Raw genomic sequence first — 26,364 nt, forward strand, 5'->3', positions numbered from 1 at the left:
ATATATATATTATATATTATATATTATATATTATATATATATATATGTTATAAAGGCATAGTCATCTGTGGACCTGCAGTAACTTTTTTTGTATATAAAAGATCTCTATTCCTTTTGAGATAATATGAAGTGGTCACTTGTCCATGAGCTGTGAGCTCAGGCCAATAGGGACTCAGAGGTTACACAAACTCTGGCGATAAATATAAGCATATATACCAGGGGCCTGTGGTAGCACATGGCGCCAAGCACAAGGACCAATGCAAAGATCCCTATTGGAGCCCCTGGCTCTGCACTTGCAGGGGGGTCACTTCACAAGTGGTGAAACAGGTCTGCAGGTGTCTATCCTTCTCTTCTCCTCTGTCTTCCTCTCTTCTCTTGATTTCTCTCTGTCCTCTCCAACAACAACAATAGCAGCAATGACAACAATAGCAATAATAACAACAACAAGGACAATAAAAATGGAAAAAAAATGGCCTTCAGGAGCAGTGGATTTGTAGTGCAGGTGCTGAGCACCAGCAATAATCCTGGAGGAAAAAAAAACCTGAAAACACATATATCCTAGGTCAGGTGAATGAAGGTAAATAGTTACTTTTGTTCATAGAATTTTTTCAAAATTTTTTTTCTCTACCCTAATCTAGCTCTCTAGCCCTTTTTTTCTACTCTGACACCATTTTTCTCAGACAATATTTTTATCCAACTTCATGCTAGCTATCAAAATCAAGCAAATACTACCATAATCATGGGCCCCTAGAAAGTTTCATAAAATGGACATCCTAGCTTTCTTCCAATTTAAAGTCCTAATCTCATCTGCTCTGTTCCTACCTTTTTGTTCCTGTTCATTAACCATTTTGTCTTGCTTTATGTCCTGCCACCTTCCAGACACCAAGTTACAGATGTTATTATGATTCCATCGTGTCTACTCTGGGCAGAGGGTCTCACCAATGTATCCTGGAACCTCACCTTTTCTGAGTTCCATCCATCCCTTTAGGAAACAATAGAAACAGTCTGGGAGTATGGATGGACCTGTCAATGACCATGCCTGGCAGAGAAGATACTACAGAAACCAGAACTCCTAACTTCTGCACCCCAAAAACAATTTTAATCCATACTCTCAGTGGGGAAGTGATAGGAGGAAGAGGATAAGAGGGCTCAGAATTCTAGCTCTGTCAGCACCTGGAGAGAGAGAGGAAGAAAATGGAGGGACATTTGGATGTAGTAATTATATCATGAGTGGCTTGAAGGGGAAGACAGGATTGCACCTGAAAGAAAAAGGTAGCAATTATGTATAAATGTAGACAGATAGTTGTAGAGATGATGGTTGGCCTATGTCTGCAATCTTAGGAGAACTTCAGTGGCTTGCAGTGGAGAGGTTAGGGAAGCAGAACTCTGGTGGTGGGAATGGTATGGAATTATAACCCTACTGACATATAATTTTGTAAATCAATATTAAATAACTAGTACAACTAAAAATAAATAAAGTGGTCAGTTGCAATAATGGTAACTCACAACTCTGCCTTTATTACTAAGAAATAGAGGTTAAGTGTCAAGAAAAAAATGTCACTACAATGTTAAGTGTTCTTTAATATCTGCATTGGAAATGTTTTAAGACTAAATATATTCTAGTTTTTCTTCAAATAAATTACTAAATTATAATAAGAGGCCATTAAGTTATTGGATAGGAAAGAGAGAAATGGAAAGTGGAGGGGGAGACAAAGAAGGAGAGAGACAGAAAAACACCTGCAGACCTGCTTCACTGCTTGTAAAGCTATCTGCACAGGTGGGTAGCAGAGGGCTCCAACCGGTATTCTTGTGCTGGTCCTTGTGCTTCGTACAATGTGCGCTTAACCCAGTAGGCCACCGCACGGCCCCCAAGAAACTCATCATTTGAATTCTTTCACCCTAATATGCATCAAATCACCAATTTTCCCCTAAATATCTTGTGAATTAATTTACTTTACTTTTAAAAAATATTTATTTACCTATTTTATTTGATAGAGCAGAGAGAAATTGAGAGAGAAAGGGGACAGAAATCAAGAGAGAGATGGAGAAGCATCTGCAATACCTCCCTTTACCATTCAAGAAGTTTTCCCCCTTCAAGTGGGGATGGGGTCTTGTACCTAAATTTACGTGCACTGTAATGTGCGCACTCAACCAGGTATGCTACCACCCAACCCCTTCATTTAATTTTCTACATGTCAACTATCATAACTATACCCAAAGCATAATACACTTGAAATGAGTATTTTGAGTTTCTATTATTTTTATTTTTAATTCCTTTTTGTTCAGCCAGATTATCACTAGGGCATGGTGCTGGTTAGATGACCCTGCAGTTCTTGTCAACCATTACTTCTTTTTGCTTTCTCTCTTCCTCTTTCTTTTACTGTGTTTTTTAAAATTTCTTTATTATTGTTATTTTTTGATGGAGGAGGAGAGACAGAGATAGAGAAAGAAGAGACAGAAAGCTTGAGAGACACCTAAATCACATGTAACACTGGTAATGCTTCTTCCCTGTAGATGGGAATGGCGGCTGGAACACCTGCCCTGATGTATGGTAATATATGCACTCTACCAGGTGAGCCAGTAGCCAGCCTCTAGTTTTAATATTTCTTACTTGTAAGACTCACCACTGCTTCTTTTAGCCCCTACCCCCCCCCCATTTTTCCCTCAGGTAATCTTAGTTCTGCTATATTTATATTTTGTTTTTGTCTGTCATCTATATCCTTATATTGCAAACACGGGTGAAATCATACAGTACTTATCTTTTTTCCTTTCTCACATAGTTTGGTTCATATAACCATAAGAAACTGAAGCACTTCAAGAAATGGTCTCTTTGAATTACTTCAGATCTATTCCCATGCCCCCCCCCCCCTTTTTAAAGCAGGGTCTTGATTTATTGTAATTGATTAAGGGACATCTCTGAGGCTCTCAGGAGTGCAGGGTCCGCCACTTGTCCAGGGGACCACGGTTGGGGATGTATTTGACTCCACAGCCATCTGGGATGAGGCACTTTTCAGCCATCATGTCTTCAAATTTATCTGCGTTAAACTTGGTGAAGCTACACTTCTTGGAGATGTAGATCTTCTGGCGTGCAGGGAATTTGAATTTGACCCTGCATAGGGCCTCAATCACATGCTCTTTGTTCTTCAGTTTGGTGCAGAAGGACATGATGACCTGGCCAATTTGAACTCTGGCCACGGTGCCCTGGAACTTCCCAAAAGCACCTCTCATCCCTGTCTGGAGCCTAAGGCTAGGGACAGCGGGAGGTCAGGCACAAAATGAACACAGAGTAGGAAGGGCTGTCTCTATGGTCCCTTAGGACAGCCTATACAAGCAACAGGCTGCACACACTACCCAGGAGGCTGCTGTTTGCAGCCACAGCACATCCGGAGCCATGGCCCCATGCCCTTTATAAAGCATACCCATGCATATCAGGTAAAGCTGTAGCAACTCCACACTAACCTCAACAAAAAATTCAAACACCCAAGCAGAAAGTTTCTCACTGAAATCCCATGACTGGCTTCTAGCTATGTAATTCTTTCTTTTAATAATGAAATCCAGCCTTATTCCTGCAAAGGTCAATTGACTAGTTTCAATACTATATGTCTAGAGTTCATCAAATGCACTTTTCTTTAAGACACAATGTAGATTGACCAATATCAACTCTAATTTTTCTCCCATTCAGTTTTAATTACATATCAAAATCAACACGAATTTTTTTCAAAAGTTCTCATTATCCGGGTCATATCCTAAATCAACTTAATTTAGGATAGGATCCATGATTCAGTATTTTTAATACTACCCAGGCTAATTTCACCATGCAGCTATGGCTGAGAAGAATTGTCACTTCTGAAAATATCATGTCCCGAATTCATCCTATCAAACTTGTAACACATTCATGAGGAATTCCATTTGCTTTCATATTTTTCCACCTTAGTCACAAATTATTATAATAGGTATTGCTAAATATCTTGCAAAGATCCAAGTTTTCAATATTTCATCTTTCCTACTCTACTTCTTTTTCAAAATAATGCCTATCGATTCCAAATTATATGAAATGTTTTCTGTCATTTAGCAAAACATGTATACAAATATATCAGTTAATTAAATTTGTTCTTAATGAGGGAAAAAGAGTTACATAGAGACAAGAGCCACTTCTCACTTGTGGCTTCTGGTGATTCTGGTGATTGAAGCTGGAATCTTAGAATCTCGGTCAAGAAAGTTTTCTACATAACCAGTAAGTTATCTCCCAAGCCCTACAAATAATAATTACAATAATAGGTAATTATTATTATTTTGTTCCAAGAATGGTTATTTTTTTCTTAACCATTTATGGTGAAATGAGTGGTTAATTTTACTTAAAGTCAAGGCAAGTTTGTTCCTAATATTTTAAATATGGATATTTTACATACTTTATACCTAAAATAGACCTACTAGTTTTTTCCAAAATTGTTCTGTTTTTTTTAGGTTCCTGATTATTAAACAATTTTTTCTTTTTTTTTTGTTTTTGTTTTTGTTTTTAACCAGAGTAAAAAACAAAAACAGCTTATAGTGGTGACGGGGACTGAACCTGGGACTTCAGAGCCTCAGGCATGACAGTTTGTTTGCATAACCATTATGCAAACAATTTGTTCTGCTTTATATCTTAATGTTTTTTCAGTCACCAAGTTGCAGAGACTACCATGACACCAACCTGACTTCCCTGGGCAGATGACCTCACCAAGGTGTCTTGAAATTCTACCTCTTCAGAGCCCTGTTGCACTAGGGAAAAATAGAAACAGGCTGGGAGCATGGATTGACTTGTCATTGTCCATGTCCAGCAGAGAAGTAATTACAGAGCCAGACCCTCCACCTTCTGTACCCCATAATGATCTGGGGTCCATGATCCCAGAAGGATAAATAAGAAAGCTTCCACTAGAGGGGATGGGATGTGGAACTCTGATGGTGGGAATTGTGTGGAATTACACTCCTCTTGTCCTACAGTCTTATCAATCATTATTAAATCAGTAAATTAAAAAAAATAGAGACAGAACTTAAGAAATTTTTTATAGTATAATAGTAATTATATATGCGTAAGTACATATCCTGTGGACCATTTTTCACTAAAGTAAAAGAGGAAATGAAACACTCTTGGGGTAGTCAGGGAGGTAGTTCAGTGTGTAGAATACATGCTTTGCTTGAAGGCCTCAGTTTTATCTCTTGACCTACATATGATCTGAGAACTGCTCTAGTTTGTTTTTTTCTCTGACTTTCATAAAAATAAGCATAAGACTTTTTAAAATGTATTGCACTAGGGTTATCATAGCAGCTTGGTGCTGGCACCAGAAATCCACAGCTCCCAGCAACCATTTTTTTCCTGTCCCCAACCCCTGCACCTTCTAATTTTGATTAGATAGAACAGAGAAAAATTGAGAAAGAAGGGGGAAATAGAGAGAGGGAAAGAAAGACCCCTGCAGCTCTGCTTCACCACTCATAAAGTATCACCCTCCCTCAGGTGAGGCTTCAAAGCTCTAACCCATGTTCTCATACTTGGTAATATATACTAATATAATATCTTTATAAAAATAAAATCAAGTATTTTGAGTCTTGAAATACTACTCTGCAATTTAGAAGACTAATAATGCATGGTTCAGGATAATATAGATGAAAATGTAGATGGTTATGCTAAGTGAAACATATAAAGAAGTAAAAGAGAAGCTGGGTGGTGGCACACCTGGTTGAGTGTCCATGTTATAATGCACAAGGACCTAGGTTTGAGCTCCCAGTCCCCATCTGCAGGGGGAAAGCTTCACAAGTGGTGAAGTAGGGCTTCAGGTGTCTCTCTGTCTCTCTCCCTCTCTGTCAACTCCTTCCCTCTCAATTTCTGCCTGTTTCTATCCAATAAATAAATTAAGACAATGAAGAATTTTTTTAAAAAAGAAGTAAAAGACAACTGATAAAAACTTTCACTGTTAAGTGGAATGTAGATAATTAATGAAAATGATCTGGAAAAAAAAAGTAACCAGACTATCCATTGAACTTTGTGAGAACCAAGAACTATGGGTATTATTAGATGGAGCAGGTAAGAAGGAAATCATAGGATATTGGTGATGAAATTGGACTCTCTCTCTGTCTCTCTCTCTCTCTCTCTCTCAAGTTCCTATGCACTACTAAAATGGAGGAAATAGGGATGAATGCAGAAGAGGAAGCCAGTTACCAGGACAAGTGGCATGTCACAGTTCTTAGGAACGAGCTTCCCAGTGCTGGGATCATCATTGTAGAAGCTATGAAGAATCAGTGACAGTACGATTTTCATTCACAAGGATGAAAGCAGGAGATGATCAGATATACAAAGGACATGACAGTAACTCTAGCTTCCCAGGGTTGAGTATTTTTATAAGCAGTTGATGGATCTAAACAGGAGCAGGCTAAGCCTTCTGCCATTAGTCTTTATAGAGAGCCAGTGGCAACTGGTCATTCCATTTGCACAGGGGCCTATTTCAGCCCATCCCATAATAACTGTTTTTGTCTTGGACAAGGTGTGGAGATCTTGTTCAGTAAACCCTTCCTCGAGGGTCTCAGTCTGACCCTAACCTTCCCCTAACAAAACTATACCCCTCAAATCACATAAAAATTTTTAAATTTTTAACCACTAAATCACTAATAATAATTGCAAACAAAATTGTTTGTGGCCAATAATAGACATGATATTGTTAAACTATATTAAACAGTATATTACATCATATTTTTGAAAATATAATGCATTTCAACACAACTGCCCATATTCATATGCATGCAAATCTGCTTCTGTACCAGTTGTGTCACATCCCAGGTAAATGATCATATTCTTAAATTAGGTATGCTAAAATGCATATTGAATACCAAAGTGTTGAAATTCTGCAAAAAATACAACTACTAACAATGTTTTGATGTTTTGTACTTGTTAGCACATTATACACAACATTACAGATATCTGAGAAATCATATTTGTGTTCTTTATAAAAAGGATTACATTTTAGATAGAAAAAATACAGATGTTGAACCAGGCAGTGGCACATCAGGTTAAGTGTGGGTGGCTCAAAGCACAAGGACCAGCTTAAGGATCCCAGTTCGAGCCCCAGGCTCTCCGCCTGCAAGGGAGTCACTTCACAGGTAGTGAAGCAGGTCTGCAGGCGTCTTTCTCTCCCCTCTGTCTTCCCCTCCTCTCTCGATTTATCTCTGTCCCATGCAACAACAATGACAGCAATAATAACAACAAGGGCAACAAAAGGGGAAAAAATAAAAAATAAAGTTCCTTTAAAAAAAGAAAAATATATAGATACTATTGAATATTAGCATAAATATAAAAAAATCTAATAGCAAACTTTATTTTTTTAAAAAATGCTAGATTACAAAACAATGAAACACATACACACAAATAATAAGTTTCTATACTCATTCTTCCATAACTAACACTTAATAAATGACAATAGAATTTAGAGACACTTTCAGATGTCTAGTTTAAGGAATAATGTGGTTTAAACCCCCCATAGGCTACTTTTTCTTCTTTAGAGCTTATGGTAATGTATGGTAATGTGTCCTTCCTCTTCTTGCTCTCTTCACAATAACCCCTTGGTTAAACTCACACTCTCAGTCCCCCTGCCTGGGGGTGGAGAGAGTGAGTTAGAAGGGACTCAAATAATGCCACTGTCCATTGAGTCTAGCTTTTGATTTCAAGGTCAAAGGAAGGAATAATTTTATATTATTTAGAAAGCAAAGAATCAATATTCTTCAAAGTGCTGTTATCAAACAATTGACCAAGCTGAGTTACTGCAGGCTTTTGAGAATCCATGTGAATGTGGCCAGTTCAGTTTATGACTCTGCTGATAAGACTAAGTTGTTAGTCACACAGTAGTGCTTACAATATATTTCCATGCCTCTGTTCCTTGGTGTGTATAAATGTGAACATTGTAAGAATATCAATGCCTCTCTGTGTCTGGTCTTATCTGCACTATTTGTGTGCTAGTTCTGGCTGGGGAAAGCTAAGGCACAAAGTGTGTGACGCTAAGATTAAAAAAAAAAAAGTACCTTCTAGTTTCCAGCTGCTGCTATTGTTTGCAGTGCCTGAAGCCTTTCATCAACTATTCTTGAAAAAATGTACCCCAAATACTGAGATTATCTAACCTTTTGCAGAAATTTATAACTGATTAAATCTGTAACAGGGTTTTAACAAAGTAATCAGTCAACTGTTAAAAAAAGATTAAATACTCTTTACTTCCTCATATAATTAATAATATTAAGAATATTTCGAAAATTCAATCCACGATTCCTCCATTTGGCCAAAAGGAGATTACTATGACAGATGTGCCTTCTAAGAATTACTCAGTTCCTTATTATTTAAAAAAAAATTTTTTTTTTAGCTGGGGAGGTATATTTTGTCAAATTTAGATCAACAACAACATCTTAGTAGGTAATGGGTTTAACAACTACTTCACAATTTGTTCTTGGCAAGATTACCCAGGTTCTGAGGCTTTGTAACACCCTGGAAAAACATTTAAGAGAAAAAAATGCAGGACACAGCAGGAAAACAGATTACAACTCCCATAAGGAGGAATTTTTCTCCTGTAACTAATGTTTATAGCTGTTCCTGTTGGTCGAACAAAGGACTTCCAGTGACAATTTCAATGCTATGCCAATAATTACTTTCCCTTATAAGATTAAAAAAAAAATATATATATATATAATTTATACATGAAATTTATGGAAAATAATACATTCTTTCAGCTTAACTACCCTTTTGACTCTTGTAATTAAGTTGCAAATGTGAAATGTGGGAGAAGGAAATAAAGGTGTAAAATATATAAACACATGTGCATATATGTGGAGCTACATGCTCATGTGTGTGAAAGTATGCCTTAGAGAGTACACACACCAATTGTCCTCAAAATTTTAGTGTGGTTTTAAACTTTAAAAAAAAATTATTTATAAAAAGGAAGCACTGACAAAACCATAGGATAAGAGGGGTACAACTCCACACAATTCCCACCACCAGAATTCCAAATCCCACCCACCCCCCTCCCCTGATAGCTTTCTTATTCTTTAACCCTCTGGGAGCATGGACCCAGGGACATTATGGAGTGCAGAAGGTGGAAGGTCTGGCTACTATAATTGCTTCCCTGCTGAACATCAGTGTTCAAAGGTCAATCCATACTCCCAGCCTGCCTCTCTCTTTCCCTAGAGGGGCAGGGCTCTGGGGAAGTGGGGCTCTAGGACACATTGGTGGGGTCATCTGCCCAGGGAGGTCCGGTTGACATCATAGTAGCATCTGGAACCTGGTGGTTGAAAAAGATTTAACATAAAAAACCATACAAATTGTTGATTAATCCTAAACCTGAAGGCTGGAATACTGCAGCTGAAGATTTGAGGTCTCGGTTTTGAAGATAGCCTATTTTAGTTATATTCCAATGGGCCCATGACTATAACTACCTTTTTACTGAGCCTGACCTCTGATATGCAGGTGGACCCAGGTTATTGTGTGGGGAGATGATGCCATGGCTGGAAAAAAGGCTAAAAAGCTGGATCAGGGAAGAAAGCAGATCCCAAATATGGGAAAGGTGTATAGATACTGTTGACTGTAAACCCCTAAACCCCATCTTTTTAAAAGATACACGGTCTGAGAAGGATAGTTTAAGAGACCACCAATTTATCACTGCAGTGAGGATAAGACAGGCTCAAGCCTGGGATGCTGGGCTAGTGTGAGGGTGTTTCTTCCCAGGCACGTGCTCTCTGGGTTGGAGAGAACTTGACCAGAGCCAACCTGGGATGCTGCTTACTCAGCGACATGGGAGAGAGACTAGGAACTCATGGCAGAGCGGGAACACAATATGTCTTTATTGATCAGAGACAACACTTTTATATATTTAGAACCAGAAGTGGCAAGTCGTAAAAGGAAATGGCTAGGAAAGGGGGTGGAGAAAAGGAAAGAGCTGGAAGGTAGAAAGCTTCCATAGCAATGGTTGCTAGGGTTTTAACTGGTGGGATTAATGTACCCTGCAGACAGGGCAGATCTCAGAGGTAGTAAGAAGGTAGATCAGGCAAAACAATGATTATGTAAATAGGCCATACTATCAGCAATTGGAGGATGGAGCAGGGCGCTGCCTGACACTGGGCCATGCACATAACAAAGCAGCATCAATTTAAAACCTTTATCATTTCTGAATGCTATAATTTTTTAAATCCATTATTTGAATACTTCATTGCTTATGTTAGTTTTATATTATTTAATTTAACAGAATTTTTGCATGCTGGGGCCTCATAATTTCACCACTCTAGTTTGGTTTATTCACAGACAGAAATAAAAACGGACAGACACCACAGAAGAAAGCTCCCCCCAGTGCTTAAATGTTCTCAGATGATATGCTGGGACTCAGACAGGAGCCATGGCACTACTGCTGAGTGACCTCACAGACCTCTGAATACTATGATTTTAATTTTTTTAATTTGTTTTAGTAAATATTTTCCATCATCTATTCAGGTAAACAGATGATCATGGTAAATACACATAGCAACAAAGTATGTGTATATAGGCAGGCTTTATAGTTTCTTTCTTATGGTCCCGAGACTGAGAAACTGTTGACCCACTGCATTGTGTATCTTGTCTTACATACTGCCTAGATTCAAACCCCAGCACCACATAGGACATTTGACAACATCAGTGGAACACAGGTGCTGCTGGCTCTGCATCTCTTTCTATATAAAGTAAAAAAGCTGAAAAATGTCATCCAGTGAGAACTGAATTTGTGTATTTGAGAGCCTTCAGCATTACACAACAATTTTTATTGTATTTGGTCTTATCTGATTGTATGTATTTGCTACTTACCTGATTAAGTAACCCAAATGTTAAAACTTTTTTTTTCATAAGAGACACACAGAAACAGCGAGAGTGAAGGAAAGAATTAAAGAAGGAAATAAGGAATGAAAGAATGAAGGAAGGAAGGAATGGAGGGAGGGAGGGAGGAGGGAGGGAAGAAAGGAAGGAGGGAAAACAGAGTACTGCTCAGCTCTAGTATATGGTGGTGCTGGGAAATAAACCTGAGTCCTCAGGCACACAAGTCAGGTACAGTAGAACTGTGAAATCTCCTCCCCCCCACCCCATGTTATATCTGAATTATTATTGGTAGTAATAGCAGCAGCAGCAGCAATCAGTCAGGTCTTTTGGGACACAATAAGAACTTCATTATCAAAGTCAATCACTTAGACATTAAATTTTTGCTTTGCACAGTTGAATGAAGTTGGCATGAAGATCTCAAACTGGTTCTGGGGAATTCTCTATTTTCAGTGGAATATAAACAATTTTTGTGAGAAAAAAGGCTTTAATCTAGCAGAACTCAATGTTAAAGAAATGGGTAGCTTACTTTTTAGCAAGAATTATAGATTTATTTAGAAAAGTTACCAGCTTGATCACTGGAAATGAGATAGAGGCTGACTTCAAGCTCCATAAGGGGTAAAAAATGCATTTTAGTTAAAGAGACTTAAAAGAATACTAGGCTAGAGTAAAAAACATAAATTAATAGTATACCACTAAGAAAGGAAGAGAAGGCAGAAGTAAATCTGGGAGGAGTATTTTTTGGGGGAGGGGTCAAGTATCACTAGGGTAATAGGAAAAGAGTCCCCTCCACACACACACTTCTGTTCCCCCTCTGAAGACCTCAGTTCTGAGAACTGTTTCTTGGCTGAATCAGATGCAGGACCATGTTTTGGTTATTGTTGCTATCAGCTGCCTTCAGAATACATGCTACATCTTATCAGGGGCACCTCAGACTTGATTTTTGCCTGTTTGAGCTGTGTTATCTTCCCAGCAAGTAATGGACTGTTTCTTAGAGGGATTATTGCATAATCCCACTGGCATAACAGCTTCAGGATGATGTGGTGCCTATGAGTCTCATGAATATGAGTCACAGCTTTTGCTAGAAAATGAGTTCTTTGGTCAGAAGCCCTGTGATGTGGGAACACAATATTGAGAATAAGGTATTCAATAAATTCACAGGTGGTGATGCTGGCAGAAATATTATAAAATTCATAGTCAAACCAAGTTTATTTTCTAAAGAGACACATTTTTTCCTTTTTAGAATGGCAGAAGTTCAATTTCTTCCCCTGAATGACTCACTAATACCACTAGGAAATGATGCCTTATTAGAGGCTCAGTTTTGATCTGTGTTTTGGTTGGTTGGTTAACCACTTGGTTGTAGTATTTGACAGAAGAGCTTTGTTTAAAAAAAAATCTCTTGTGCTTTAGACTATATCTTTATTCTGGCATTTTTTTGTTCATGACTACAATAACAAAGCACTGAAATGTCTGTGGGCATTGACTTCTACTTATTGAGGACTTTCTCTGGACTATATTAATGGGTATTTATACATATTTTCCCTAGGTTAAGTTTCCTACCTTATTCTTTCAGCCTCTAACCATCCAACTTATCCATTAGTCTTTACTTATGAACTTGTATACATCCATACACCTGATCATTGTCCTTTAAAAGAAAAGTTTAAAATACAGTGCATTTCTCAAAATTCTGTTCCCTGAAAAGGTTTTTTTCCTTTAATCACTGTCTTTCAGTAGTTCTCTTAAAAGGTGTTGTAAACAAATTGTAGTTCAATCCAAATCAATAGCATTCATCATCCTGAAATGTCTCTAAACACAACCTGATGATTTTTTTTTTCTGCTTTGAGCAAGCAGTCATAGAACATTCCTGCCCATGAGTCTATACACCAAAAAAAAAAGTTCAAGTGATAATGAAACAGAGGCACATATGTACCAGGTGGTACATTTGGTAGAACACACATACCTTACCATGTGCAAGGAAGTAACTGGTCTTGTCAGTATATAAGTATAATTATTTGCAAATAGTATTAAATGACATAAATCATAGTTAGGTCTTGTATAGTACAGTAAATCCTAACCTTGGGATTTTCAAAGTCAATCAAGTACCCAAATAACTTGGTTATAATAGTAATTATGTATTGCCTTCTTAAACTCTAAGACAGCAAGAAGCCTTCCTCATTTTTTATAAACTCTTAGTTCTCCCAGCCCTTAAACCTCTGAAGCTTTGCTCATTTTACTTCATGCTTCTCTTTATCCATACCATTTGATACTGCATCTGTTGGTGTCAGCCACATCAGAGCAACCAGTACCACCTCAACATGTTTCACTTCAGACTGTGTCCAGAGATGCCAGGCCTTCGATGCCAACCCTCCAGCTCTAATACTTTGCTATTAAGTTGCAGATGATACCATGATTCCAACCTGACTTCCCTGGGCATACAGCTTCACAGTTTGTCATGGAAAAAATGTGCAATAGTTTACAGTGATTCAATAAGTGCAGCAAGCAAGTAGAAAAACCTAAAATACACACTATAAAGTACTCAATCAAATATTTTCTCCTTAGACTTAGATCTAACCCTCCTCATTTAAATCCTATTTCACTTCCTTCAATCACTCTAAATTTAACTCTGTCAGATAAAATAAGTATTAGAAAAGCTGGATAAGGGCGAGAGACTGGCACAGTTTAATGATGGCCCTTTCAGTCACTATCAGGACACCCCATAACCTGGGCCCCAGTCAAGGAATCCTGGGATTCCAACATAGATATGATGAGCCTAGACCTCCAACAGGTCCCTCTCTCCACCATCACTGGTCATCTTCATCAGGAACAACAACATAAACCCTCTTGTGGGCCTCTATAGGACATTGCCCTCAATGTAGAACAACAAAGGTAAGGACTGACCCACTCTCTGAAGGGAGGCTGGGTCAACATACTCTGCCACTCAAGTAAGACTGGTCCTGAAATGAATGCAGCCTAGAATGTTCTCAGAATGGACTGCAAGCTCAGACTGACAGGTACGCAGAAGTTACACAGGCTCTTGTGCTAAATATGAATAGAGATAGGCCCTAGGTCAGATTAATGGGGTTTATACCTAATGGTATTTATATGCTTTTCTCAGATTTGGGAGGTTTTTTGCCCTGATCTGGTTTCCTATCCTCAACTCTGACACAGTCTTCCTAGACAATACTCCTAGCCCACCTGCATGTTACCTGTGGGGGTTAAGGCAAAACTTAGTAAAGTTATGGGCCCCTTGGAATATACTTAATTAACTTCCTAGTTCTTCCAGCATGAAGACCCCAAATTTCATCTGCTATACCCTTACCTTTAGGTTCTTGAGTATTAAATAATTTGTTCTGCTTTCTATCTCAATGCCTTTAAGCCAACAAGTTGAACGAAGACCCAGGTTTAAGCCCCTGGTCCCCAGCTGCAGAAGGAAAGCTGGGAAAGCTTCATGAGTGGTGAAGCAGGTCTGCAGGTGTATCTCTGTCTCTTTCCTTATTTTTTTAATTTTTATTTACTAATTTTCCCTTTTGTTGCCCTTGTTGCTTTTTTATTATTGTTGTTGTAGTTATTACTGTTGTTGTTATTGATGCCATCATTGTTGGATAAGACAGAGAGAAAAGGAGAAAGGAGGGGAAGACAGAGTGAGGGAGAGAAAGATAGACACCTGCAGACCTGCTTCACTGCCTGTGAAGTGACTTCCCTGCAGGTGGGGAGCAGGAGGCTCGAACCGGGATCCTTCTGCAGGTTCTTGTGCTTTGCAGCACATGCGCTTAACCCGCTGCGCTACCACCCAACTTCCTGTCTCTTTCCTTCTTTACTTCCCCCTCTCCTCTCTATCTTCCTCTCTCCTCTAAATTTCTATCTCTATCCAATAAAAATAAAGTATGCCAGCAGATTAATGTAAACTAACTTAAAATAGTTGACCCACAGATTCCGGAAGATGGCGGAATGAGAAGCTGCTAGTGGCTTGAGCTCCAATCACATCTACTGGAAACGGTAGGATTTTTGCCTTTAGTAGGCCATTCAATAAGGGGTCCTAGTGGTGATAGCAAGGAGGTGACTATAACTCAACTTGGGCTAGAAAATAGAGTAAAAAGAAAGGGAAAAAACTTTTTCTTTTAAATTATTATTCCCGAAGTGCACCCCCTCCCATCCCCCCATAACCAGTCCCTGGGGACCAGAGTTCTGCTCCTAGCAGGCTCCCCTGCTGAGCTTCTTTCTTTACCAAGATTCCTGTCCCACCAGGGGGTCATTCATTCTAATTCTATTCCCTTCTGAAACCTTTGGCCTTTTTTCTTTCTAAGTAGCCAATCAGCTACCTCTGCTCAGGGGGCCTGGGCAATCTGGAGCCATCCAAGCTAAGACAGGACAGGTTTTTTACTCTGTTCTATTTTATCATCAATACAAGATAAACGCGTACCCCTTTCCCCCTCTCCCCCTCTCCTTCAGGTTGACCAGAATTAACTCTTAGTGTATTTTCCATTGCTAGGGGACTGGGAGTCTTATTCATTGCTAAAATAACTTGCTTCACTTTTCCTACCACCCCTACCCATTCTCTCCCTCCCCCCTGCATAGCTAATTAAATAATAATAAATAAATAAATAAATAATGCTTTCCTTTCACTGCTCTTTTATTACTGTTCTTTTTCTTATCTTTTTCTTTTCTCTCTCTTTTTTTCTTCTTTTTCTCATTCTTGTCATCCTTTCTTCCTTCCTCTTTCAGTTTTCTGAATTCACTGATACACGTTTGGGAATTATTTGGGGGAAGAAATCTGACTCAGAGTGGACTCTCTCTATGTGTATCTCTGCTCTACTTCCCTTTCTCCTTTAGCTACCCTTGGACTATACAGTGGATAGCATATTTGCATAACTGTCTATTCCTGCTATTCTCGTCTAGTCCTGAGGGTTTTTTTTTTTCTTTTTTCTTTCTTAACAATCAGCTGCCTCTGCTCGGGAGGCTTGAGGGAATCTGGGACAGGATTTTTTTTTTACCCCACTCTATTTTATTATTAATATTATATAAAGGTGTATATCTTTCCCCCACTCCTTTAGGTTGACCAGAATTAACTTTTAGGGTATCTTTCATTGCTAGAGGACTGGGCATCGTATCCATTCTGAGAGGAACTTGTCTCTTTACTCGTACCTCCTCTACAGACTCTCCCCCTCACCCTCCTCCTAGCTAATTAAAAAATAAAATAAAATAAAAAATAAATTAATCAATTAAAAAACTTTCCTTTCACTGCTCTTTTATTACAGCTCTTTTTCTTATTGTTTTTCTTTTCTCTTTCTTGTTTCTCTTTTTTTATCATGTCTTCCATTTCTTCCTTCTTTCTTCTTTGTCTTTCTGAATTCACTGATATTCATTTGTGAATTATTTTGGGGAATAAATCTGACTCAGAGTGGACCCTCTATGTGTGTATATCTGCTCTACTTCCCTTTCTCCTCTTGCTACTCTAGAATATACAGTGGATAGTAGATTTGCATAATTGTCTATTCTTGCTATCCATTCCTTCCTTTCTCTTTCTTCTTTACTTGGACTTGGTTGATATTTTTTCATGGACTGGAGACATTGTTTGGCTAACTGGTAGTGATTAAAGTGCTTCAATACTTGCTTCAGTTGCTATTGTAATTCCTGGGGTTGGTGATTGCATTTGTCATAAAGGTATTTAGTACAGTATTGTTTGTACTCAAAACACAACAACTGAGGAACAACAGAACATAAAAATAAGAAACACATAAATCAAAAAATGGGTAGATCAAAAACAGATAAAACTGCTACTCCAATGAATGAAGACAAGAGCCCAGAAGAAACTACAAATCGGACAGAAGTAACCATAGATAAGAAAAGTATGCAAGCAATAATAAACTTATTAATCACAGAAATGAAAACAACACTGGAGGAAAGGAATGGCAGTATTAGGGAAACAACAGTTGAGACCCCCAAGGAAAATACTGATCATCTTGAGGCAATTAGAGAACTGAAAGCTGAAATAGCTGTAATAAAGAAAGAAGCTGAGGCAAGGGAAAGCAGACTAACAGAAGCAGAAAACAGAATTAGTCAGACAGAGAATGAGTTAGAGAAAACTAAGAAAGAGGGGAAAGAGCTCAAAAAGAGATTGAGAGACACTGAAAACAACAACAGAGACATACGGGATGATCTCAAAAGAAGTAACATTAGTATAATTGGCCTGCCAGAGGAAGAAAGAGAGGAAAAGCAAGGAAACATTCTAGAGGAAATAATAGAAGAAAATTTCCCAGACCTGAATAACAGAAAGGACATCAAGATTCAAGAGGCCCAGAGAGTACCAAACAGAATCAACCCAGACCTGAAGAAACCAAGACACATCATATTCACAATGAGAAGAAGTAAGGATAAAGAAAGGATCCTAAAGGCTACAAGAGAGAAACAAAATGTCACATACAGGGGAAAACCCATAAGACTATCAACAGACTTCTCCACTCAAACTCTAAAAGCCAGAAGAGAATGGCAAGATATCTATGGAGCCCTGTATGAAAAAGGGTTTCAACCAAGGATAATATATCCGGCTAGACATTCATTCAAATAGATGGAGGGATCAAAACCTTCTTAGACAAACAACAGTTAAAGGAGGCAACCATCACCAAACCGGCCCTGAAAGAGTTTCTAAAAGACCTCTTATAAACATGAATATCACTATAATACTTGCAATATATCAGAGCAAACGAAAATTTGTTGAACAATGGCACTAAAAATCCATTAAATCTATAATATCAGTAAATGTCAATGGCTTAACCTCACCCATCAAAAGGCACAGAGTGGGAGGATGGTTCAGAAAACTTAACCCAACCACATGCTGCTTGCAAGAATCTCATCTGTCACAACAAGATAAACACAGACTTAAAGTGTAAGGAGGGAAAACTATCATACAGGCTAATGGACCACAAAAAAAGGCAGGAACAACCATTCTCATCTCTGACACAATAGATTTTAAATTAAATAAAGTCATAAAAGATAGGCAAGGACATTACATAATGATTAGAGGATCAATCAGCCATGAAATCTTAACAATTATTAAGATCTATGCACCTAATGAGGGACCATCTAAATACATCAAGCACCGACTGAAAGAATTTCAAAAATACATCAATAGTAATACAATAATAGTGGGAGACTTTAATACCCCACTCTCACACTTAGATCAACAAAGCAGAGAATCAACAAAGATATAAGGGCATTAAATGAAGAGATTGATAGACTAGACTTCTTGGACATTTTCAGAGTGCTTTACCCCAAAAAAACTGGAATACACCTTCTTTTCAAATCCACATAACACATACTCAAGGATAGACCACATGTTAGGCCACAAAGACAGCATCAATAAATTCAAGAACATTGAAATCATCCCTAGTATCTTCTCAGACCACAGTGGAGTAAAACTAACATTTAACAACAAACAGAAAATTATTAAAAGTCACAGAATTTGGAAACTAAACAACATACTCCTTAAGAACCACTGCATCAGAGAGTCACTCAAGCAGGAAATTCAAATGTTCCTGGAAACTAATGAAAATGAAGACACAACCTATCAAAATATTTGGGACACAGCTAAAGCAGTACTGAGAGGGAAACTTATAGCCATACAATCACATATTAAACACCAAGAAAAAGCTCAAATGAATGACCTTACTGCACACCTCAAAGACTTACAGGAAGAGGAACAAAGGAACCCTAAAGCAACCAGAAGGCAGAAAGCACTAAAATTAGAGCAGAAATAAACAACATTGAAAATAAAAGAACCATACAAAAGATCAGTGAAGTCAAATGTTGGTTCTTTGAAAGATTAAACAAAATTGACAAACCCCTAGCCAGACTTACCAAACAAAAAAGAGAGAAGACTCAAATTAATAGAATTGTAAACAGTGGAGGAGATTTCACAACTGACACCACAGAAAACCAGAGAATCATGCGAATCTTCTATGAAGAACTATATGCCACCAAGCTAGAGAATCTGGAAGACATGCAATAATTCCTAGAAATATATGCCCTTCCAAAACTCAACCAAGAAGAACTACAAAACCTAAATGCACCAATCACAGACAAAGAAATTGAAACCGTTATTAAGAATCTCCCCAACAACAAAAGTCCTGGACCAGATGCCTTCACAAGTGAATTCAGAGGAGTCACTGAGGAATCAGTGATCCTATGTCACTGAGCATGGTAATATATGTATTCTACTGAGTGCCCCCTCCCACTGATGAGTTTCATTCCTTCCTTCCTTCCTTCCTTCTTTCTTTTTTTCTTTCTCTCTTTCTTTTTTCTTTCTTTTTAATTCAATCAGTTTATTAATTCGAAAACTTACGTGCCTAGATTAAAGGAATATTTGCTTAAAACTCAACAATGTATTAAAGAGCTTGAGATATTCAATTTTTCCTCTCTCATATTGATTAAATAGTGATTTATAAGGCCTTAAGTTAATAGAAGTATATATTAACACCATTCCCACCACCAATGGTCTGTGTCCCTATCCTAACCCCCTGTAGTGGAGCTAAAAATATACCCTCCCTTCTCCCCAGAGTTTTTTGCTTTTATGCAATACTCCAAACTCATCAAATCCTTTTTATTTTATTTATTTATTATTGGATAGAGACAGAGAAACTGAGAGGGGAGGAGATGACATATAAAGAGATAGAGAGACACCTGCAACCTTGCTTCACCACTGGCGAAGCCTTCACCCTGAAGGTGGGGACCAGAAGCTTGAACCTGGGTCCTTGTACACTGTATTGTGTGCTCTTAACCAGGTGCACCACTACCTGGCCCCCTCAGTCAAATTCTGCTTTGCATTTCCCTTTCTGTTCTTCTTTCTCAACTTCTGTCTATAAGTAAGTCATACCATATTCATCCTTCTCTTTTCTGGCTTATCTCACTTAGCAAGCTCCATCCACGATAAGGTGAAGTGAAATCATATTTTTTTCATATCTGAGTAGTATTCCATTGTGTATATATACCACAACTTTCTTTTTTTTTTCTTAAATCTTTATTTGTTTATTGGACAGAGGTAGCCAAAATAAGAGGGAAGGAGGTGATAGAGAAGAAGAGAGACAGAGGAACACCTGTAGCCCTGCTGCACTGCTTGCTTCACAGTTGGGGGCCTAAAGCTCGAACCCAGGTCCTTGTGCTTTGTAATATGTGCACTCAACCAGGTGTGCCACCATCTGGCCCCCTATATACTACAACTTCCTTAGTCACTCACTTGTTGTTGTTGTTTCCAGGCTGTTGTTTCTAGGTTGTTTCCAGGTTTTGGCTATTACAAATTGTGCAGCTATGAACATAAGTATTCACAGATTTATTTTGATGTATGTGTTTGAAACCTTAGGATATATGTGTAGGAGAGCAATTGCCATGTCATAGGCCAGGTCCATTTTATTTTTTAACCTCTAATATAAGTCAGTAATAATAATAATAATAATTTCTATGAAAATATCTATCCCTTTAACAAACTTTTCTTGAATATATACTATTACCAAATGATGTCATTCCTAGATAATGTAATAAACCTGAAATAAAATGGCATTACAGTAGAGCATATTATGAAGTGTTGAATATACTTTTGTCAGAAAAAAAAAACTCTTTTCAAAACTCCATAGTTAACTTGTAAACAACTTTTGTGTCTATTCAAAATCACTGAGAATGTGAATGTCCATGAACATAGATTTTCAGATTCTAGTTATTCCTAGGTAGTATGATCTCTAGTTTTTGTTCATGTCTCTGCCTCCTCTACAAACCATCCCCAAATGGAAATAAACATGTATGCTATAGAATGAGTTCGAATCATGACATGCTTAGTCCCAGAATGTATAATGTATCACCTATCACTCTCTGAGAACTTATTTTCTTTGTGTCAAGTCCTGCATGAGTTGTTTTCACAGTATTTTATTAATCTGCAAAAACTTGTAAAACAGGTATTGCAAGTCCAAATTTAAGGGATATGTTCAAAGTGCTAAAATAATTATCACAAACTATTCATGGAACAAAGACTTTATTCAGACACAAGTTGTAAAAGTATATATCCTATCTCTAGAATTCATTAGAACATACAGTAAATTTTCAGAAGCCTTAGACATGCTGCACAGGTAGTAAGAAATGGAAGATAGGGATGGTAAATCATTAATGTAACCTTAAATGGATAATGTGCCATTTAAAATAGTTGTGGAGCAAGTCACCTCTAACTTGAGGCAATTGTAACTCACCCCCTATTATTTCATCAAACTCTGCTAAGCACCTGTTTATAGTTTTAGCTCTCATTTTCGGCTCTGAATTTCTTGTTGAAACCTGCTACATTCTTGATCTTGATCTTTACATCACTGAAAAATTGTGGATATTTTGTATGTCAATTCTTGAACTATTTGGGAAAAATTGACCAGAAGATCCCCACCTCACATCTTCTATTCTGTAAAATGACCCTCTTCATGAATAAAGTGGGTAGTTTGTGTGATGGAAGTTGCACCAAGAAAAAAAATGTAGAAAAATCTGTGGTGTAAAGTAATGCAAATCTATTCTAAAGAATGTAAAACCTGTATTTAAAGTACATGTTTTAAATATATCTCTCTCTCATAGTAAATTCTCTGATGAGAAACAAAATGCATCCATCTTATGTTATTTGAAAAGAAATTCTCCTTAGTAGTATAATAAGCTGTAACCCTACCTCTAAGCTATAGGTAGAACAAATTAGATATATAATAGATACCAATCTATCTTGAGTAAAACAAGTGTATACATCAGGTACCATAATGTTCCCTTTCAATTATCAATCATGTTATATGGGAATATGGAAACAGTATTCTTCTAAGACTTAAATACATATTTAAATAAAATTCTATTGAACTATTTCCCTTAAATACTTATCATAATCACCTTTTTAAATTTCTCATCCTTTCCTCCTCAAGGAACAGTCACTAGAAAAATCAGTATTACTGTTTTTCTGCTGGATAAGTTTATGCATGCTTAGTTTAATCACTCCGTGACAGATGGTGTAAAATTCTGGTGAGAAAAATCTTCTTATGCCTTTTGTTAATGTATAGTTATAATATCTTCGGAAGTGCATCATCTTAAGGAAGTTTTTGGAGCCCTCAGTAGGCACACACTAGTTGGTGATGGGATCTACACCTCTAGACTGGCTGATAGACTCTATCAATAAAAGGTTAAGTGGTTCTTGTGTTGTACCATCCTGGTTTTACACTAGGATACAAACCAAATGGTTTCCATAAAGATATAGAGTCTTATGGAGATGATGTCAGGGGAGGTTTTGTTTCTCTTGCAGTGTACTGATTCCGAGAAAGAAGTCATTATTTGGTTATCCTCAGAGTAGTTCTGCATTTGGTGTCCTGCCTCTAGTGAAGCCTCTGACTTCTCTTTCCCATTGGAAACACTTTGTGTTTCACCTTGGAGGGAAAGAAGAGCCATCTGTATATTACTCTAAGTCCTTCTAAAGTTGTTAACTAGAAAAAGTACCTTGAAAAGGAACCTTGAAAATCTTTGGAGAGGCACTATATATAACTGCACTGACCTTTATACTTTGAGAACTATGGTGGTTATCAGAGGGAATGGGAATGGTGTTGGAAAATGAAGTTGATGAGTGGGGCATTCCATTTGATGTAGTGACATAGAAATTTGGTGGTGGGTATGGTGAGTTATATATCAATATCTATGCATGCACACTGAAACTGTTTTTCTAAAATCCTATAATATTTTAAACCAATGTTTAATTAAATAAGTCACTAGAGAGGGTAAAAATCCAGAGATCCCCACAGCACTGAGGAAGAGGCTGATATTTCCATAAGGCCCAAAATAATTTTGCTGTAACTCCTAGAGGAGTTTGATTTGTTGATTCCAGAGGTGGCCAATCTTCAGTCTCAATGGAAAGCTGACCTCAACAGACTTTTTCAGATGGCAGTATATATATGTAGTTCTGGGGGTCTGGGGATGGCACACCTGGTTGAGCACATACATTACAGTGTGCAAGGATCTGTGTTCAAGCCCTTGGTCCCCACCTGCAGGTGTCGAGAGAGTTCACTAGGCATGGAGCAGGACTACAGGTGTCTCTTATTAAATACATCAATTAAAAATAAAACTAGGGAGTCGGGCAGTAGCGCAGATGGTTAAGTGCATGTGGCCCAAAGCGCAAGGACTGGCGCAAGGATCCTGGTTTGAGCTCCCGGCTCCCCACCTGCAGGGGGGTCCCTTCACAGGCAGTGAAGCAGGTCTGCAGGTGTCTTTCTCTCCCCCTCTCTGTCTTCCCCTCCTTTCTTCATTTCTCTCTGTCCTATCTAACGATGACATCAATAACAACAACAATAGTAACTACAACAACAATAAAAAGACAACAAGGGCAACAAAAGGGAAAATAAATAAATAAGTAAAAATAAAGATCTTTTTTTAAAAGATATAACTTTGATCAGGAAGTTTCCTGGTTACTAAATTGCATAGCTCTGATATGTGGGTGGCCAGGTGATGGCACACCTGGTTAGGTGCACATATCATCATGTGCAGGAGCTTGGGTTCAAGCCCCTGCTCCACACCTGCTAAAGGAAAGCTTCATGAGCAGGTCTGCAGGTATCTCTCCCACACTCTATCTGTCCTCCCCTCTCAATTTCTCTCTGCCCTGTCAAATAGAAATAGAAAAAAATAATCGGAAAAAAATAGCCTCCGGGAACAGTAGATTAGTAATGCAGGCAATGAGCCCCAGCAATAACCCTTGTGGAAAAAAAAGTGCTGACTCTAACTTATTCAAACATACTAAAAAAACAAAAAAAATTTCAAGTAGTCCTCTATCTACTATTGAGGTATGGGGAAACCTCTGTAGTTTATTTTATTTTTGCAAACAAGACAACATTAGGACAATTGCAGAACAAAGAGAATTCTCATGAGGATAAAATTCATGACCTCATTCCATTAGCACTAATTCAGCACTATCCACAAGACAACACAGTGTTCCCAAACAGAACTAACTTACAACTGTTCTGTAGCAGAATCCCTTTTCTTGGAAAAGTATCGAGTGGAAACACTATATATAGACTTATTTTTTTAATTGACCTTCTAAGTAGTGGTCACTTAAAATATTCACAGCTCCAAAATAAAAATAAATGCCATGAAATGAGATGACCCAGCAATGTATTTGGGTCACTATGTGCAAGGAAATACACAGGCTATAGAATAGGTGGGGTAGAGGTTATGTCTATATTGTTAGCTACTCCAAATGACGGGAGTACTATGCTTCTAATCTGGAAAAGAAAAGAATAATGGAATACCTCCAGTAGTATGCAACCTGGTCAGCATTGAAAGTAGGAAATAGTGATAATTTCTATTTTCTGTTTATTATGCTTATATTTATCTTTTTAATTTTTCTCCCCTGCGTATCTGTAATAGCAAGTAAATATGACGTCTCATCTTTTTATTGTTTAGTCCTGGAAGTAACAATTTGAATGATTTCTATGGTAATATCGACTTGATACCTCTTTTCTTCCCAGAACAGTTTTATCAGAAACTTAATTTAAAAAAAAACTGGGAAAGGGGCCAGGTTGTGGCACACTTGGTTGAGCACACATGTTACAATGTGCAAGGACCTGGGTTCAAGCCTCTGGTCCCCACCTACAGAGGGAAAAGCTGCAAGAGTGGTGAAGCAGGGCTGCAGGTGTCTCTCTGTCTTTTTCCTTCTCTATGTCCCTCTTCCCTCTCTATTTCTGACTATCTCTATGCAATAAATAGAGATAATTAAAAAAATTTAAAAAATTACTTGGAAGAATCATGACTAATATAGAGCAGTGGACAGTATATTCACTTTAATATAGTATACTACATAAACAGAGAGAAAACTGTTTTACATAGTGAATTTATATTTTTGTGTTTCAACTTTTTATGAGATATTTGTATTATGATTTGTTTATAGGTATACATAAGAAAATTATATCTGATGGAGGATTAAAAAACAGAAATCAAGATATTTTGGAACCAAAGATGAAAGGGAGGATGAAAACTAGACTTTTGAGTGAGTGATGTTATTTATTTTCTCTTTAATCTACATCACAGAAGATTTCTTATTCCTTTTAGTGGCTCAGCATACTGTAACTTTTATTGTAAGAATTTCTTAAGAAACCTTATTCATTCCACCTAGCAGAAATATTATTTGCAGAGTAAAACAAACAAACAAACAAAAAAAATCTCTCTCCTCTTTCTTAGTGAATGCTCTTCTGCTTACAAACTTACAAATCTACAAACAGCCTGGGTGGGAATTGGATGGCAGTAGGGATAGGTGTGTTATTCAACTAATCTAACATTTTTTTTCTGGAAAAGCCAAACAGTAACTCAATGGTAGACTTAGGGGAAAAATGTGATTTATAGATATTCATACATCGCACTATCTCTTGTCAAAGAAAGTAATAGCTAAGAAAGTAATAGCTACTGGATATTTGTAAGAATATAAAATTCTTGTGTTTCAAAGAATAATAAAAAAAGAGGGCAATGGCTTTTACTTCATCTACAAGGAAGTCTACAAAGTGAAATATTTCAAACTATATCTTTTTAAATACAGATCCAGAATAATAACAAATGATTTCAGTGTATAATGACTTACTTATTTAGTTACTTAGTATTTCACATATTACGATTCATATAAACCTCATAATACATCTCAAAGTAGTAAACACTATTTTCAGTAGGTATAAATTTCCTCAATGAAACAGAAACATGAAAGCTAACTTATTTGGCCAGGGTCAGACAATCAGACAGTGACTGAAGCTTAAACATCAATTTTTCCTGAAAATGAGTAAACTCTTTTTTTCTGAAAAGGAACAGAATCTTTCATTTGTTTTATATCTAGGAAAGAGAGCATTTCAATGAGTTAATTATAACATCTATGATTTATTAAGCATGCTTTCTTTTTCAGGGAATCTCTAGACACTTTGCCTGAACTATCTCACTGAATACTTGCAACAATTCTCTCAAAGGTTTAATAGCTGTTTTAAAGACAAACACATCGAAAATCAGTGAATAACCAACTTTTCCAGGCTACAAAGCTTGCAAGTATAGGAGGCAAGATTCAGGTACTTAGATTCCCGAGTCCATATATTTTACTACAGCACTACATGTTCAGTGTACTAGCGAGTCATCAATTCATATGAAACACTTATAAAGGTTAGAGTTGAACTGAAGGGTATCCATCTCCTCTTGGCATGTGATTGATAGCATGAAAGATGCAGTCAATATTATATTATTATCAATCAATATTAATGAGGATTACTTAAAGTCCAAAGGATAGCAGTATCAGATGATTGGCTTTTTGGTGTGTATTCCAAATGACTACAAATTCAAATCCTGAACTCTGCCAAAGCATTTTTTGGATTTATAATTAATGTGTGAGTGAAGTTCTAAGACTTGTCAAGCTTATTTGAATAACTATTCCTTTCATGGAGATTGACAGAGTTGATATGATTTCTCTCATTGACTGCACTCTTGGGCAAATAAATGGTATCAGGTTAACTAGGATACATTTT

The 26,364-nt window shown here is 37.4% G+C and overlaps 1 pseudogene; it reads right to left on the bottom strand.

Moving 5' to 3' along the window:
• Positions 1-3,294: 3,294 nt before the first annotated feature.
• On the bottom strand, positions 3,295-3,405 carry LOC132540073 (small nucleolar RNA SNORA70; annotated as a pseudogene).
• Between the last annotated feature and the right edge of the window lie 22,959 nt (positions 3,406-26,364).

Source organism: Erinaceus europaeus, chromosome 8 (genome assembly GCF_950295315.1).
Source record: "Erinaceus europaeus chromosome 8, mEriEur2.1, whole genome shotgun sequence".
NCBI lineage: Eukaryota > Metazoa > Chordata > Mammalia > Eulipotyphla > Erinaceidae > Erinaceus > Erinaceus europaeus.